Source organism: Anomaloglossus baeobatrachus, chromosome 10 (assembly GCF_048569485.1).
Source record: "Anomaloglossus baeobatrachus isolate aAnoBae1 chromosome 10, aAnoBae1.hap1, whole genome shotgun sequence".
Taxonomy (NCBI): domain Eukaryota; kingdom Metazoa; phylum Chordata; class Amphibia; order Anura; family Aromobatidae; genus Anomaloglossus; species Anomaloglossus baeobatrachus.
The window spans coordinates 61,960,480-61,977,758 of record NC_134362.1 but is presented as its reverse complement, the minus strand read 5'-3'; the positions used below and the strand labels follow the sequence as shown (position 1 = coordinate 61,977,758).

The window sequence follows — 17,279 nt, the reverse complement described above, 5'->3', positions numbered from 1 at the left end:
CGGCCGGAGTAAGTGTAGCCATGTACCCTTGATTGGGATTTGGTCGCAAGTGCGGCGTCTGCAATCCGTATTGCTACACCACTGAATATGGGTTAATTTATCACATCTGCAGTGGTTTTCCTTGTTTTTCCCCTGAGACTTTATAACCCCTTAAAAATATAAAACAGTAACAGACTGCACTTATTAATAAAATAGTATGCAATGAGAGCCCATGCTTCTTCTAGTGGTGGCTGCAGGTAGCCAGCAAGTTATCTTCTAGATCTATATCTCTGCAGGGGATTCGGAGCGCTTTATGAGAAAAACAATCTCTATAGAAATATATTAATAAATGAGTAAGCACAGCGCCAATTTAGATGTAAAAGATAAAAATAAAAATATATTCATAATGGATATTCATTTTAAATGGATCCTGTCGATAGGATTTGGGCCACTAAAGTTAGGTGAGAGGAGTCCGGGACCCTTCTGTCCAGCGGCACTGATTGCACAGAGCCCGCACACTGACATGCTTAGTGCCCGGCGGTCATACCCATTAGGGGGTATAATACACTGAGATTTTACACAAATTGATTCATTTTTAGTATTGTAACATCTTGTGTATTATGTAAACAAAACTTTCTGAATCTCTAACTAAATTATAACTTTAAATTACAGTTTAAAACCCCAGAACGTTTCCAGGACTAACTACATATATCTGAATAATGTGATTTTATGCCAGCTATTAACAAACAGGAATAAATGTTCTTTTCAGATTGTGCGCTGCAAAATATCACGGAGTGATTCTGATAAATGAGTATTTATATCTCCTCACATACAAATGATCTTTGCTTTATGTAAAACAAATGTTTACTTCTTTTGGCAACTAATGAATGGATCAGAGAAATAAAAAGGACGGATACAAGGAAGCATTGCCAATTTTAGAGTATTTGAAGAAGTTTGTGACTGCATTTAAAAAGCGGCAAGTTTTGGGAAAGGTAAAGGTCAAAGCTAACAAAAAAAATACTGCTGTGGTAAATATAATATAAAAAGGCAATGCCTAGAAAATATCCACTTATATAAATATATAAGGACGTTTTCTCGTGGTTTTGTTTTTTTAGGTCAAGGGGTTGTTATTTAAAGGGGCATGCCCATTTTATTGAATATATTATTTGGTTAGATACCAAATAGAATGTTTGCATTTGACTTGTGTCTTCTATCTGGTGCCATTCTCCTACAATGAGACCTTTTATCTGTCATAGTGTACAGCTTGGTTTCAAGTAGCTTGGGTACTGGAGCCTGACTGTGTGTGTAGAAATCAAATTAGTGAAAGTAGTCAAAAAAGAGGAGTTAAAGTACAGTATTAAGATCCCAGCCACTTTTGTACAGCTCAATGATATACAGCAGTTAGCTGCTCAGCTCTCTCCCCCTAGCTCCTGACTAAGGTACTCTTATCAGTTCTGTAGAATCACAGTTGCCTGCCCAGCAACATAGGCAGTTTCCAGAGCAGTTCTCCTATTCATGGCTCTCATTTTCCTGAGCTGTGTGCTTGTTCTAATTCTCTGTTATCTCTATACACAAAGTATTGACTCAGAACAAAAACTGACAGACCACTATAGAAGCTCCTGGATCAGTACTTTCACTCAAGGAGGAGCACCCGCCCACCAAGAAACCAGGAAGTGAGGAGATTGCAGAGCTCTGAGCGGCTCAAGAGACATCTTGAGAATACTCCTTTAATCCAATAACACCATTTTGTGATACATATATTTTGGGGTTAAAGGCTAAAAGGCATCTTGCAGTTATAAATATAGACATACAGCATTCAGACTTGCAATAGTATGTACACCTCTGCACCAGTTTTCTCACAGATTGGACACTGCAGGACAGATTAATCCAGTCTGCTTTGCAGTGAGAACTGTAGATTTGAGAAAATGGATCCATAATTCACTAAATTTGCTCTGAAATTCTTCAAAAGTTCAGATTGAGATGAATTAGAAATCAACCAAGATATCAATTGCATGAATCCAGCAGTAAGGAGGCCAGTCAACTGTGATTTTGCTGTTCTCTTTTGAGGGGCAGGAAAGGGTTACAATACTTAAAAATAAATAAAAATCACCTGATGCCCTTACCTGTCCTTTATACCTTCACCAACCTCCACACCAGCCTTGGGTCTTCCAGCACTCCCTTAGGGCACGGAGTCTAGTATGCAATAACATGAGGAGGAGGCGCATAGCATTAACATCAACGACATGCGTCATGTGGAGGCTTATGCATATCAATGATGGGTATAACTCCCCATGTAGCAGGGTGAGGCCTATTACTAGACTCAGTGCTGGAAGAACCAAAACTGCAGTGGTGGCAAAGACATTTATGGGACATGTAGGGTGAGTGTAATGTGAAGTTTACCATTTTTTAACCCTTTCCCTTTTGACCAGGGCCGATTAAATTTGGACCAGATCTAATAAACTGTCCAAATCTGCTGGAAATTAATTTTGGGAGATTCCCCCATCTTTAGTAATGCTGTCTGCCACCTGCTGGTGAATGTGAATATGTCTCATGTAATGTTTCTCCCTCACCAGCAGGTGGCAGACAGCATTACTACAGATGAGCCTAGAAGAGTGAGGATTAACGGAATAATGCACGGTTTCTCTTTAGCAAACTCCATGCTATATTTCTCTATGACTTAATCATTGGATCTAAATGGCAGAAGTAACAAAAATATAATTTGGTGTTTATTTAATTAATTCATTTATTTACTATGTTCTTACTAGAAGTTCCCAGCAGCCAAAATACCACGTGAGAGCAGAAACGCGTCTGTCGGCACTTGCTGGTGATGCTGCAGGTGGCAGGACGGGCACACCGGTGCACACTACAAGTACCACGCTGATAGAGGGAACTAAATGTGGATGGTGCACTTCAAATTAACATTAAAGAAAATTTACAAATAGAAGCTGCAAATGTGACCAAAAGCAGAGGAAGTCAAGAACGGAGAATGTATTTGTAAATTATGATCTGCACAACTTCTGGGGTTTTTTTTATCTGCCATAGAAGAGATATTAAAAGGAACCTGTCGCTTTGGAAAATGCTATTTACCTGCAGATATAGGGTTAATCTACAGGCTAATAGTGTTACAATGCTGTACGTCCACTTCTCGTAAAGTGCGGATACTGGGAGAAAGCGACCTTATTTCCTCTGGGGAGCTGCTGGCTTTCAGTCATAGAGGCAGTGCAGGTAGTGACAACTGTCACCTTGCTCAGCTCTACTCATTACACTGCGATCATATGAATGATTGGATATTGATGGGCGCCCATCAGACACCCCAGCGTTGTTGTCAGTCTTGAAAGGGAACCTGTCACCAGATTTTTCATGTATAAACGAAAACTACCATCTTCAACAGCGTCTGTACAGCATTGCATAAAGCTGCATATTTTTCCTTGACTCCCCCTGTACACCCCCTAAATACCTTTTGAAAATCTCCCGAGCTCCATGTAAACCCTGATGGTCCACAGCAGGCCTGAGGCCACAAGTCTTCGCCTTACTGTTTGTGCAGATGCAGACACCTGCCTGGTGAATGCATGTGTGGATCTTCTCATCCATGTAGGGGGCTCAATCTCAATTCTGCCTCAGAACAATGTCATGATCAGAGACGAGCAAGAGCAACTTCTGCCAATGATTCACGAGCATCGTGGTGATGGACAATGCTTTCTCCAGCAGTTTGAAGACCAGGTCACAAGGCAAAAATGATAACTAGAGATGAGCGGACCTGAGGAAATTCGGGTTCTGTGGGTTCAGCTGGACTTTAGATAAAGTCTGTTCTGGACCCAAACCTCATTGGAAGTCACTGATTGGGCAGTTCAGCTCTCCATTCACATACACTGAGCATGGGCGTACCCAGCGAGGGGTAGGGGGGGGCAGCTATCCTACCCTAGAAGCAGGAGCACGGCGTAGTGGGCCGGTGCCTGTAGTGGGCTGCTGTATCTGCAGCCACCGACACGCTGCTCAGCACTGTGTGTGTGGCGCCCTGGACAAGCCAGGACGTCACAGGTACTGCAACAACACACCCCACACCCCGGTTAGGAACACTTAAGTCAGACACAAATCCTTGTTGCCTCCCTCCAGGGGCTGATGTCCACACCAGGTGGGGCGGAGCCAGGCAGTTGGCTCCACCCACCGAGGAGTTCACAGTCCTGGAGGCGGGAAAAGGCAGTGCAGTGCAGTGGAGAGTTGAGTTTAGAGTGGAGAGCGAGAATGAGGGAAGTAGTAGTGGAGGAACTGACTGGCCGTGTCCGGGTACGTGGCCCGGGCACAGAAACAGCAAGGTTGGCAGGCGGTGGTGACCGTCTGCAGGAGAGGCCGATTGACGCACAACCGTAAGGACAGAGGACGGGCGGTGGCCCGCCGGTACCGGATCTGGGAGCGAAGAGAAGCCAGCACCATCCGGCAGGGCCTACGGACCCCGACCAGGCTAGGAGTCGCCGTAAAACCGGTCAAATCCGTCAGCGACGGGAACCTCCGGGGTTTCCCAGCAATAAAGACCCGACTGAAGGCAACCGTCCAAACCGTGAGGGAGATAAAGCTACCGCCAGAGCTAGAGCTCCCAGGCCCAGAGCCTGCGGGCAAAAAGGGGCTCCCTTAGCCAACATACCGCGGGGGAGCGGGTTACCGGTGGGAAGCTATTGGGGCCGAGAACATAACACCGGTGCAGGGAGAGCAACACACATAACACCTGGCACCTGGCCAAACCCCGCAATCCACCAAACAGACAACAACTCCGGGCCCCGGGACTGCCAAAATCCCCCTACCCACGGAGGGGAGAGAAACATCCCAGCTGCTCCCCGTCATCGCTCCCGGGATCCCCGTACAGAGCAGCGGTGGTGCCCCAACCTCACCACACACCGTGGGTGGCATCACAAACCGACATCCCAAGCACCAACAAAACTCCCCTTTGACTCACGGGCGAGGAGCGCCGCTCGAGTCCCCGGATCCGGCCCACCGCTCGAGCCACCGAGCAGCAGCAGCGCCGGACCCGAGCGTGGTGAGCGCAGCGCCCCGCCGCCCGCGACATGTGCATGCCGGGCACACTAGCTGCAGCAGGAGGCAGCGCGCTGTGCTGTGCCGGCCCTGCTGTGTGCTGTGTTCTCGGCATGCACACAGTGCAGAGGAGCGTGCCGGTGACTGGAGCTTCCTCCTTCTTCCTATTCAAATGTATTTGCGTCTTTCAGACGTAAATACATTTGAACAGTGCGCCGGGACGGGGCCCCGCCCCTGATGTGCAGCAACGTGATGAGATCAGCACATTGCTGACGTCATCACAGTGCTGCGGGCGCCGGGACACAGGAGACATCAGGATCAGGAAGCGGTAAGCGCTCCATGGAGGAGCCGAAGAGACAGGTGTAATTAATGGAGATGTGTGGGGAGGGACTGAGGACACATAATGGGGAACATTTGTGAAGGAGACACAGCTTTGTGACAGGCAGAGGAGGAGTACTGTATTCCGAGGGAGGGGGGAGGCAGGAGTGTGTAGTGATGGGGCAGTGTAATTTGTGTCTGCAGGGAGTGATGGGGGGGTGCAATGTATTATGTATGGGGAGGGGGTAATGGAGGGTGCATTGTATTGTGTGTGTGTGGGGAGGGGAAATGGAGGGTGCACTGTATTGTGTGTGTGTGTGGGGGGAGGGGTAATGGGGGGTACATTGTAGTGTGTGTGTGTGTGTGTGTGTGTATGTAGGGGGTGATGGGGGGTGCATTGTGTGTGTGTGTAGGGGGTGAAGGGGGGGTGCATTGTGTGTGTGTGTGTAGTGGGTAATGGGGGTGCATTGTGTGTATGGGGTGATGGGGGCTGCATTGTGTGTGTGGGGGGGTGCATTGTATTGTGTGTGTGTGTGTGTGTGTGTGTAGGGGGTGATAGGGGGTTGTAGTGTGTGTAGGGGGTGATAGGGGGGTGTAGTGTGTGTAGGGGGTGATGGGGGGGGGTGTATTGTGTGTATGTGTGCACGTGGTGATGGGGGGGTGCATTGTATTTTGTGTGTGTGAGTGTGAGTGTAGGGGGTGATGAGGGGTGCATTGTGTTGTGTGTGTGTGTGTGTGTGTGTGTGTAGGGGGTGATGGGGGGGTGCATTGTATTTTGTGTGTGTGTGTGGGGGGTGCATTGCATTGTGTGTGTGTGTTTGGGGGGCGTTATGGGGGGGTGCATTGTATCGTGTGTGTGGGGAGATGGTAATGGGGGGTGTGTGTATGTAGCGGGTGATGGGGGGGATGTATTGTATTTGTGTGTGTGGGGGGGGAGGGGTAACGGAGCATGCATTGTATTGTGTGTGTGTGTGTGTGTATAATGGTGGTGCATTATAGTGTGTGTGTGTGTGTGTGTAATGGTGGTGCATTATAGTGTGTGTGTGTGTGTGTGTGTGTGTGTGTGGAGAGGGGCGCGGAGTCATTAATCGAGCTATAATTACATTTAATTCTATTAAAATTTTCATTTCATTCACCTTTTCCGTTCGAATATTTTACAACCTGAACGACCATGGCTTGCCCCGCCTAGTTTTGATCCTGGGTACATGACTGTGGGACACCCGGTGCCGGGCCGGACTAGTCTGGGGGACGTCAGTGGTGGCGGGGCCCGACTCCGTGACCCTGGTGGGTGTCAATTAAATAGGGCTGGTGAATAAAGTTTATGGTTGTCGTGACGCCACCTGTGGTTTGCGGCTATTGAGCCGCCGCTGCTGTATGGGGCCTCCGGGGCTGATGGAATGGCAGCTTGGATGGTCCTGCTCCCCACAGGTGGAGCGGTACCCCGGGGCAACAGTTGGTGCTCGTGAGAGTCTATGGTGTGATGTTGTGTGAATAATACGGTGCAGGGCCGACAGGCAGTGAAAGAAACAGGCACAAACAGTAGTCTCTTTACCTTCTCCTCTTTTACTTGGCAACAGTTTAGTCCAGGGAGACCGTCACAGGTGGTAAAGATGATCCGGCCTGCCTGGAAGTGCCTGGGGGTGATCTATTTGGCCAGTTGAGTATGAGGCCTACTCCCTGATCTTTCTTTTCTTCTACAGGACCCTGCTCTCTGGATTGGCAATGGCCCTCTTGCTGCTGGGACCGGTGGTTCGTCCCTTTTTCTGTGTGGTAGGCTGCGCAGGCCCTCTCTGGTGCTTCTCTGCTGGAGTCCACACCGGGCCCTTGGGATGCAGCTGTACCTTCAGATTGCTTCTGGGCCAGGGGGCTTGCAGATCTCCTGCCCTCCGGATTCGGCCACCAGGGAAGGATTTTATACCCTGGCAACCACAGACTCCGATGTCTGAGTCTCTTCTGTGCCTCTCTGCAAATCTTGCTTCACTGGGCCAAGCTATTCCAGCTCCAGGCCCCAGTTCCACAAGGCAGCACTACTCTGCGTCTGCTTTCTCTGCTTGCTCTCTGCAGACTGAACACTAACTCCTCCCTCAGGTCAGACTTAAGGAATGCTCCCTGGAACTCCAGGTTCAGAGCTCCCCCTGCTGGCCTGAGGGAGAAACTACGTTGGATGTTGAACTTACTGGCCAAAGATTCCCCCAATTACCTCCAGGCTCAGCATTAACCCTTTGGAGGGGCAATGCTGTTGTGGCGACCAGGTCCTGGGGCGCCACATACGTCCATGACACTGAGCGTACCTGAGCACAGCGATGCTCACTCGAGTGGTTTGAATACCGAAAGCACCCAAACTGCAAACACTGATTTTTTTTTTTTGTAAAGTCTGTGTTCGGTACGAACAACGACCTTAAGTTCGGGTCCTCTCATCTCTACTGATAACTAAGTAGCTCGGTGATTAAAACATTGATATTTTGAGTCGGTGACAAGCTTACTGACATACTTGTCAATAATTATAAGTTTAAAAACTTGAAATGTTTAGAATTGTTTTTCTGTAACCATAGAAACATCCGATGTAAAAGATCTTTAAAAAAGAAAAAAAAAAACCTGAAGCAGCAACATTATGTGACCCCCAAAAACTGTCAGTCTCAAACTGTTTGGCCAGGACTATATATTACAGCCAATCCCCTTCTCTATGCAGAATGCTCCACTCCCCAGTCTGGGCCCAGCTCACGGGTCTGTGCCCCCTATCATGGGTCTGCCCCCCCCCTTCCCCTGCTCCTTGGTCTGCATCCTCCCCACTCCCAAGTCTGTGCCATAACAGATATATAGGATAGGATAAAAGAGGTCTCCCCATCTTAATTTTCACCAACAGCGTGGACGCAGATTTTTTTTAGGGCTTATTCACATATAGAGTTTTTATATGGTCTCTCTCCATCCCCCCTGCATATTTTTTTGTAATGTAAAAAATGCATCATTTTTTAGAAACAGCAAAATGAAAAAAAAATCAAAAATCTCATTCACATGGAGCATTTCTTGCGTTATTTCACCTGTGGAGCTTTTTTTAATGCAGCATGTGAATTTTTTTACCGTTTTAAGTGCAGTTTTTAACCAGAGAGAAAAAAAGCCTTATTAGGCTACATGCGCACACTGCTTTTTTTGCTGCGTTTTTGGTGCGTTTTTGGCTGCAGTTTATTTGTCAGAACTTTCTGACATCTGACTTCCCAGCAAAGTCTATGAGAAGTCAGATTTTCTATACGCACATTGCAGTTTATTTGTCAGCGCTTTATTTGTCAAGTTTGTGACAAAAAAATGCACCATGTTCATTCTTCCTGCATTTTTGTCAACATTTGTCGCAAAAACGCAGCAAAAACGCACCTAAAATTACATGCGTTTTTTGTGACATTTCCAGGCTCTCTCTGACAAGGTGCAGTTTTGGCTGCAGTTTGTGAACATAAAAAGATGCAGCGTGCGCAAAAACAAATGCATAAAAAATTCACCAAATATAAAATTTCTGCTGTGGTTTTCTGAATAGCATTTTTTATGCAGAAAAAAAAACCCTCATAAAACCCAGCTTTGTGTAAATATACCCTAAGAGAAAGGGTTTTGTTTCCACAAAAATCTGCAATCATCTTCAAGCGCAATCTGACTGAGCGGACGTGAGATATACGGTACTTTACATGAACCTAATCCCCCTCTGAATTAATTGATTTTTACATACACCAAAGGCCTAATGAATCAAAACCAACTCCAAGAAATCCAGCGTTCAGCTTTTATTTACGAGCGCCATTACTTCTGCTACTGTGATCTCAGCCTCTCAGGCTACGTTCACATGTTGAGTATTTACAGCTGATTTTTCTCCACCAAAAATCAGTGTTAGCAGGAAACATATTGTTGTGTATAATATGTGCATTTTACCATTTGTTTTTTTCCCTCATAAATTTGAATGAATAAAATGACACAAAATTATAAAGTAAGAAAACAAAAACAAAACAGAAAATGCAGCTGTGTGTGAACATGTTCTTATGGTTCTGTGGTACTCAAAGCACAAAGCTGCTGGTCCCAGGTGGGTTCTGATAACCGGTAATGATCTATGTTGGACCGACGCCCTGTACATGACATAAAGGCTGTGTGCCCACGTTCTAAAAAGCAACATGTCACTTCTTTTGTGCGTTTTGGTTGCAATGTCGGTCTCTCTCTCTGTTTCCCTGTCGGTCTCTCTCTCTGTTTCCCTGTCGGTCTCTCTCTCTGTTTCCCTGTCGGTCTCTCTCTCTGTTTCCCTGTCGGTCTCTCTCTCTGTTTCCCTGTCGGTCAGTCTCTCTCGCTCTGTCGGTCTATCCCTCTCCCCCCTCTTTCATACTCATCCGATCACCGGCGCGGCCCTGCACGGCTGTCACACTGCGGCGGCTTCTCCAGCTTTTGAAAATGCCAGACACTCATTATTCAATCTCGTATTCCCTGCTTTCCCCGCCCACCGGCGCTTATGATTGGTTTCAGTCAGACGCGCCCCCATGCTGAGTGACAGCTGTCTCACTGCAACCAATCACAGCCGCCGGTGGGCATGTCTATGTAGTGCAGTAAAATAAATAAATAATTTAAAAAAATGGCGTGCGGTTAACCCCAATTTTGATAACAGCCAAGATAAAGCCACACGGCTGAAGGCTGGTATTCTCAGGATGGGGAGCCCCACGTTATGGGGAGCATCCCAGCCTAATAATATCAGCCAGCAGCCGCCCGGAATTGCCGCATCGATTAGATGCGACAGTCCCGGGACTCTACCTGGCTCATCCAGCCATCCATCTGCCCTGGTGCGGTGGCAATCTGGATAATAAGGAGTTAATGGCAGCCCATAGCTGCCACTAAGTCCTACGTTAATTATTGCAGGCGTCTATGAGACACCCCCAATGATTAACCTGTAAGTGAAAGTAAATAAACACATACAGCAAAAAAAAATCCTATTTGAAATAAAAGACAAAAAAAACACCCTCTTTCACCACTTTATTAAAATCCACAAACACCCCTCCAGGTCTGGCGCAATCCACACGAGGTCCCACGACGCATCCAGCTCTGCTACATAAAGCTGACAGGAGCGGCCGTAGAACACCGCCGCTCCTCTCAGCTCCACGCAGCAACTGAGGTGAGTCGCACTGTCAGCGGAGACGTCACTCAGGTTACCTGCGGCCACAGGTCTCGGGTGGAGGACTCGAGCTAACCACGGGTAACCTGAGTGATGGCACCGGTGATCGCGCGGCTCACTTCAGTCACTCAGGAGATGTGCGGTCACCGGTGAGTCCTTCACCTGTGATCGCAAATCAAGCCGCGGCACACGCACAGAGCCGCGCGATCACAATGAAGTCGGGTGAAGTTCATCCGAGTTCATTCTGATCGCGCGTCTCTCTCTCGCAGCCAGCCATGCTCTTTTTGACAGTCCAGTCCCACTCGTCTCTGCTGCAAGTCTATGCAGCAGAGCCGAGTGGGACCGCACTGTCAAAAATGTGTGTTCTGGATGCTTTTCCCATGGCAGAGCAAGCATCCAGAACGCATGAATTCTGCAGGAATTCTGCAGTTACAATGCGTCTCAGAACGCAGCTTTTCGCTTGCGTTCTGAGTCGCACATGCAGTGACTTGCACGCTGCGTAATAGAATGCAACATGGGCACATAGCCAAATACTGCTGGGCCAGAACCACCATCTACAGGAATATAGAACGGGGCAAGAACCAGCCTCATTCTATTAGATCATGTTGCATTTCCTTTTTTTTTTTATTGGGGTCCAGAACGACAATGTACAGGTGTTTTCCATCTGGGCTACTTCAGTCTCTGCACAGACTGCGCTGTTTAATTTTGAAAGTGTAATCTGCCAGAGGGACAGTCGGATCACTCATTGCTTTGCGTTTTCTGAATCTCTGACCATGTGTCAGCTAGGGATGAGCGAACCTGAACTGTAAAGTTCAGGGTTCATACCGAATACCTTGTGTCTGGTGCTGAACCCCAAACACGCATCCTGTTCGGGATTGTCATCTGAATAAAGCTTGCTGAAAGACCGCAGAGTAGTCAATCAGCAAGCTTTTCCGGTGTGGGCACTTCTGGCCCCATTACACCCATGTCAAGTATTGACCTTGTTGTGATTGGCCAGCAACCTACTAAAAAAAAAAAAAATGGGCTCCCTCCCTATGTTGGATAACCAGCGTGGGCACAGGATTCTACCACCCCCCCATGGTCAGCATTACCATGGCTTGTTATCAAAAACAGATGGCATCCCACCATTTAAAAAAAATTATGTGCGGTCTCCCCCTTTTTTGATAACCAGCCACGGTAAAGCTGACAGGTGGGTGCTGGTATTATCAGGGTGGGAAGAGCCATGGTTATTGGCCCCTCCCAGCCTAAAAATAGCAGCCTGCAGCTGCCCCAGAAATGGAACATCAATAGGATGCACCAATTCTTGAGCTTTACCTGGCTCATCCTCTGATTGCCCTGGTGCAGTGAGTGACAATCGGGGTTTTATATATATATGTGTGTGTGTGTGTGTGTGTGTGTGTGTGTGTGTGTGTGTGTGTGTGTGTGTGTGACCTGTAGATTGTAAGCTTTCGAGCAGGACCCTCACTCCTCCTGTAACTTTTGAACTATGTGCTTTTTTTCTGGGTTTGTTTGGTTTTTGTCTGTACATGCCCTCGCTTAATTGTAAAGTCATCAAGCCTAATGGGTGGGGGCCTATGAGAACCCCTCGCCATTACTAACCTGCAAGTCAAAAGAAATAATTACAAATACCGAAAAATCCTTAAACTCCTTTATTAACCCCAAAACACCCCTGCAGGTCCAACGTAATCCACATGACAATCCACGACGATCCCGGTTCTGCTACATCCAGAGTCTGCAGTGACAGAAAACATGATCAGTGACTGTAGACTCCAAGAAACACTGACAGTAGCGGGGGACCCGGCTGTGAGAAGCGGTGATGTCACGGAGTTCACAGCCGAGTTCCCACGGTACCAAGTGTGACCTCCGGTGAACCCATTGCCAGAAGGCAGGACACGGCACCACAGCAGTTCGCCAATCAGGTCACACTGGGGGCTCCCCGCTGCCCCTAGTGAAAGTTGAACCTGCTGCTGGATTGCTGTGCGGCCGTGTCCCGCAATTTGACAGTCCAGTAATCTGGCAGTGGGTTCAACTGAGTTCCCGAAGGGCAGCAGGGAGCCTCTAGTGTGAACTCTGGTGACCTGACTGCAGGATTGTTGGCTTGTGGGACACAAAACCACAGCCATCTAGCAATCCGGCAGTCAGGTCACCAGAGTTCATACTGGGGGCTCCAGGTAAACCGGCAGCGGGTTTAACTGAGTTTACTGATGGCAGTAGAGAAGCTGTTGGCTCTGAACTCAGTGACATCACCGCTTCTCACAGCCAAGGGATCCCCGCTGTGTTCAGTGTTTCCTGGAGTCTGCAGTTACCGGTCTTGTTTTCTGTCACTGCAAACTCTGGATATAGCAGAGCTAGGATCTATGTGGGACGTCGTGTGGATTACGTCAGACCTGCAGGTGTGTTTTGAGGGTTAATAAATGGGTGAAAGAGGGTGTGTGTATTTTTTTATTTCAAATAAAGGATTTTTCTGTGTATTTATTTCCTTTGACTTACAGGATTAGTAATGGGGGTGTCTCATAGACCTCTACCCATTACTAACCTGGAGCTTGATGGCAGCTGTAATTTTTGACAAATCAATCACAGCTGTCATCAGCCTCATATATTACCTCGATTGTCACCGCACTAGGGCAATTGGGAGGAGCCGGGTACAGTGCCAGCATTGGCACATCTTATGGATACGCGACTTCTGCGGCGGCTGCAGAGTAGTATTTTTAGGCTGGTAGGGGCTAATATCCATGGCTCTTCACATCCTGATAATATCAGCCCCCACCTGTCAGCTTTACCGTGGCTGGTTATCAAAAATGGGGGGGGGGGGTTTAAATTATTGGATACCCTCTATTTTTGATAACTAGCCATGGTAAAGCAGACCACTGGAGGTTACAGCCTGTTGCCGTCTGTTTTACCTTATTAGCAAAAATAGGGTGGGAGCCCGTGTCATTTTTTTAAACTTATTTATTTCTTTTTACACTACTGTACAGCAAACTGGTCTACAACAAACCACCGACACAGAGGATGAGGGTGTGTATAGCAGTCTGCAACCAATTACAGACGCTAGCACAGAGGGTGTTGGGGTGGGGGAGTAGTGAATATTCATGAAGCTTAATGAGTGGGCCAGAAAAATAGTCTGACTTCAGTGTTATTTTCCAGGAAAGCTGGTATGTATACTATCCTGCTCTTACCACCATTTTTATTCTTTTTGCAGCCCCCTAGTGGTTACTACAACCATTTTACAGCACAGAATTTCTCAACTTGACTTATTTGACTTGTATGGGTTTCATTATCCGGGGACCAGTTCAGGTCAAAAGTTTGGTTCACGAACCCAACATTTTTTTTAGTTCATGTGGATTCCGCGAACCCGAGTATCCACAGGTTGTCACACATGGGAGATTATAACGCATGGCTGTCACACCCGGGACATTACAGAGCACGTGGTTGTCATACATGAGACATGACAAAGCGAAGCTGTCACATACGAGACATTATAGATCATGGCTGTCACGCACGGGACATTATAGCAAGCGGTTGTCACACACAAGCCAGGACAAAGCGTGGTTGTCACACCTGATACACTATAGAGCATGGTTGTCACACATGAGACATTATAGCGAGCAGTTGTCACACATGAGACATTATAGCGAGCGGTTGTCACACATGAGACATTATAGCGAGCAGTTGTCACACATGAGACATTATAGCGAGCGGTTGTCACACATGAGACATTATAGCGAGCAGTTGTCACACATGAGACATTATAGCGAGCAGTTGTCACACATGAGACATTATAGCGAGCAGTTGTCACACATGAGACATTATAGCGAGCAGTTGTCACACATGAGACATTATAGCGAGCAGTTGTCACACATGAGACATTATAGCGAGCGGTTGTCACACACGGGACATTATAGCGCGTGGCTGTCACATAGGGGACATTAAAGCACGCGACTCACATACAGGACATTATAGTGAGCGGTTGTCACACATATAACATCATAGCGCGCGGCTGTCACACACGAGACATTATAGCGCGCGGCTGTCACACACGGGACATTATAGCGAGCGGCTGTCACACACGGGACATTATAGCGCGCGGCTTTCACACACGGAACATCATAGCGCGCGGCTGTCACACACGGAACATCATAGCGCGCGGCTGTCACACACGGAACATTATAGTGCGCGGCTGTCACACACGGGACATTATAGCGAGCGGCTGTCACACATGAGACATTAAAGCACGCGACTGTCACACATGGGACATTATAACGTGCGACTGTCACACACGGGACATTATAGCGTGCGACTGTCACACACGGGACATTATAGCGTGCGACTGTCACACACGGGACATTATAGCGTGCGGCTGTCACATAGGGGACATTATAACGTGCGACTGTCACACACGGGACATTATAGTGAGCGGTTGTCACACATATAACATCATAGCGCATGGTTGTCACACACGGGACATTATAGCGCGCGGCTGTCACACATGAGACATTATAGCGCGTGGCTGTCGGCTGTCACATAGGGGACACTAAAGCACGCGACTGTCACACACGGGACATTATAACGTGCGGCTGTCACACACGGGACATTATAACGTGCGGCTGTCACACACGGGACATTATAACGTGCGACTGTCACACACGGGACATTATAGCATGCGGCTGTCACACACGGGACATTATAGCATGCGGCTGTCACACACGGGACATTATATTGCGCGGCTGTCACACACGGGACATTATAGCGTGCGGCTGTCACACACGGGACAGTATAGCGTGTGGCTGTCACACACGGGACATTATATTGCGCGGCTGTCACACACGGGACATTATATTGTGCGGCTGTCACACACGGGACATTATATTGTGCGGCTGTCACACACGGGACATTATAGCGCATGGCTGTCACACACGGGACATTATATTGCGCGGCTGTCACACACGGGACATTATATTGTGCGGCTGTCACACACGGGACATTATAGCGCATGGCTGTCACACACGGGACATTATATTGCGCGGCTGTCACACACGGGACATTATAGCGCATGGCTGTCACACACGGGACATTATATTGCGCGGCTGTCACACACGGGACATTATATTGAGCGGTTGTCACACACAGGACATTATATTGAGCGGTTGTCACACACAGGACATTATAGCGTGCGGCTGTCACACACGGGACATTATATTGCGCGGCTGTCACACACGGGACATTATAGCGTGCGGCTGTCACACACGGGACATTATATTGTGCGGCTGTCACACACGGGACATTATAGCGTGCGGCTGTCACACATGGGACATTATATTGCGCGGCTGTCACACACAGCTCTGGCAAAAATTAAGAGACCACTGTAAAATTGTCAGTTTTTCTGATTATTCTCTTTATAGCTACAGTATATTTTTGAGTAAAATGTAAATCGTTCTTTTATTCTATAAACTACTGACAACGTCTCCGAATTTCCAAGCAATAAATGTTGTATTTATTTTCTGAAAATGAGAAATGATCAAAATAACAAAACAATGCACAGTGCTTTCACACCTCAAATAATGCAAAGAAAACAAGTTCCTAATCATTTAGAAACAACTAAACTAATAATGTTTTACCTCAGGAAGGAGATCAGAAATCAATACTTTGTGGAATAATCATGATTTTTAACCACAGCTTTCATGCGTCTTGGCTGCTTTCCACCAGTCTTTCTCACTGCTTTTGGGTGACCTTATGCCACTCCTGGTGCAATAATGTAAGCAGTTCTTCTTTGTTTGATGGCTTGTGACTATCCATCTTCCTCTTGATTACATTCCAGAGGTTTTCAATGGGGTTCAGGTCTGGAGATTGGGCTGGCCATGACAGGGATTTGATGTGGTGGTCCTTCATCCACACATTGATTGACCTATGTGGCATGGCGCATTGTCCTGCTGGAAAAACCAGTCCTCGGAGTTGGGGAACATTGCCTGAGCAGACTGTTTTTCCAGGATAACCTTGTATGCAGCTTGATTCATACGTCCTTCGCAAAGTTTAATCATGGTTAGTCACCAAAATATTGATTTCTTATCTGTTCCTGAGGTAAAACATTAGTATTGTTGTTTCTAAATGATTATGAACTTGTTGTCTTTGCATTATTTGAGGTGTGAAAGCATTGTGCATTGTTTTGTTATTTTGACCATTTCTCATTTTCAGAAAATAAATACATTTATTGCTTGGAAATTCGGAGACGTTGTCAGTAATTTATAGAAAAAGAGAACAGTTTACATTTTACTCCAAAATATACTGTAGCTATAAAGAGAAAAATCAGAAAAACTGTCAATTTGGAAGTGGTCTCTTAATTTTTGCCAGAGACACATACATACACACACATATATATATATATATATATATATATATACACACACACACACACACACACACACACACACACACATACATATATATATATAGCGCACACACACATACACATACATATATATATACATACACACACACACACACACTTGTACCTGCAGGTGTACCCCTGTGTCCGTGTATGTGCCTCCTCGGGCTGCTCTGCTCCAGGAGAACTTGTTGCTTCGCGTAGCTGGGACTTCAGCCGTCAGTGATATAGTGAGGATCCGGCTATGCCCAGAGTCTCCCGCAGCTGCACACACAGGACCCCCCACACACACACACAGGACCCCCAGCAGGAGCAGCATCAGTCCCTGCACAGGACGGTACCTGTAGCCTCTGTCTCCTCAGTCTCTGCTCCGTGCGCTCTGATCGTCCCCTCACAGCAGCGCTCACCGCTATCAGTGCTGCTCCTCCTCCTGGGCACCAGAGGGCGCTCGAC

The 17,279-nt window shown here is 47.3% G+C and overlaps 1 protein-coding gene across 2 annotated transcripts in view; it reads right to left on the bottom strand.

The window, feature by feature from the left end:
- The window catches only part of TSPAN4 (tetraspanin 4), a 732,067-nt gene extending 714,808 nt beyond the window's left edge, over positions 1 to 17,259 (bottom strand). The window contains exon 1 of one of the 2 annotated variants that reach the window (XM_075326919.1): positions 17,168 to 17,259. The gene's annotated coding sequence lies outside the window, so the exon portion shown is untranslated. Of the gene's footprint in view, positions 1 to 16,953; positions 17,056 to 17,167 lie in introns of those variants that run through there. The other variant, XM_075326922.1, reaches the window with a different exon arrangement.
- Positions 17,260 to 17,279: the final 20 nt, after the last annotated feature.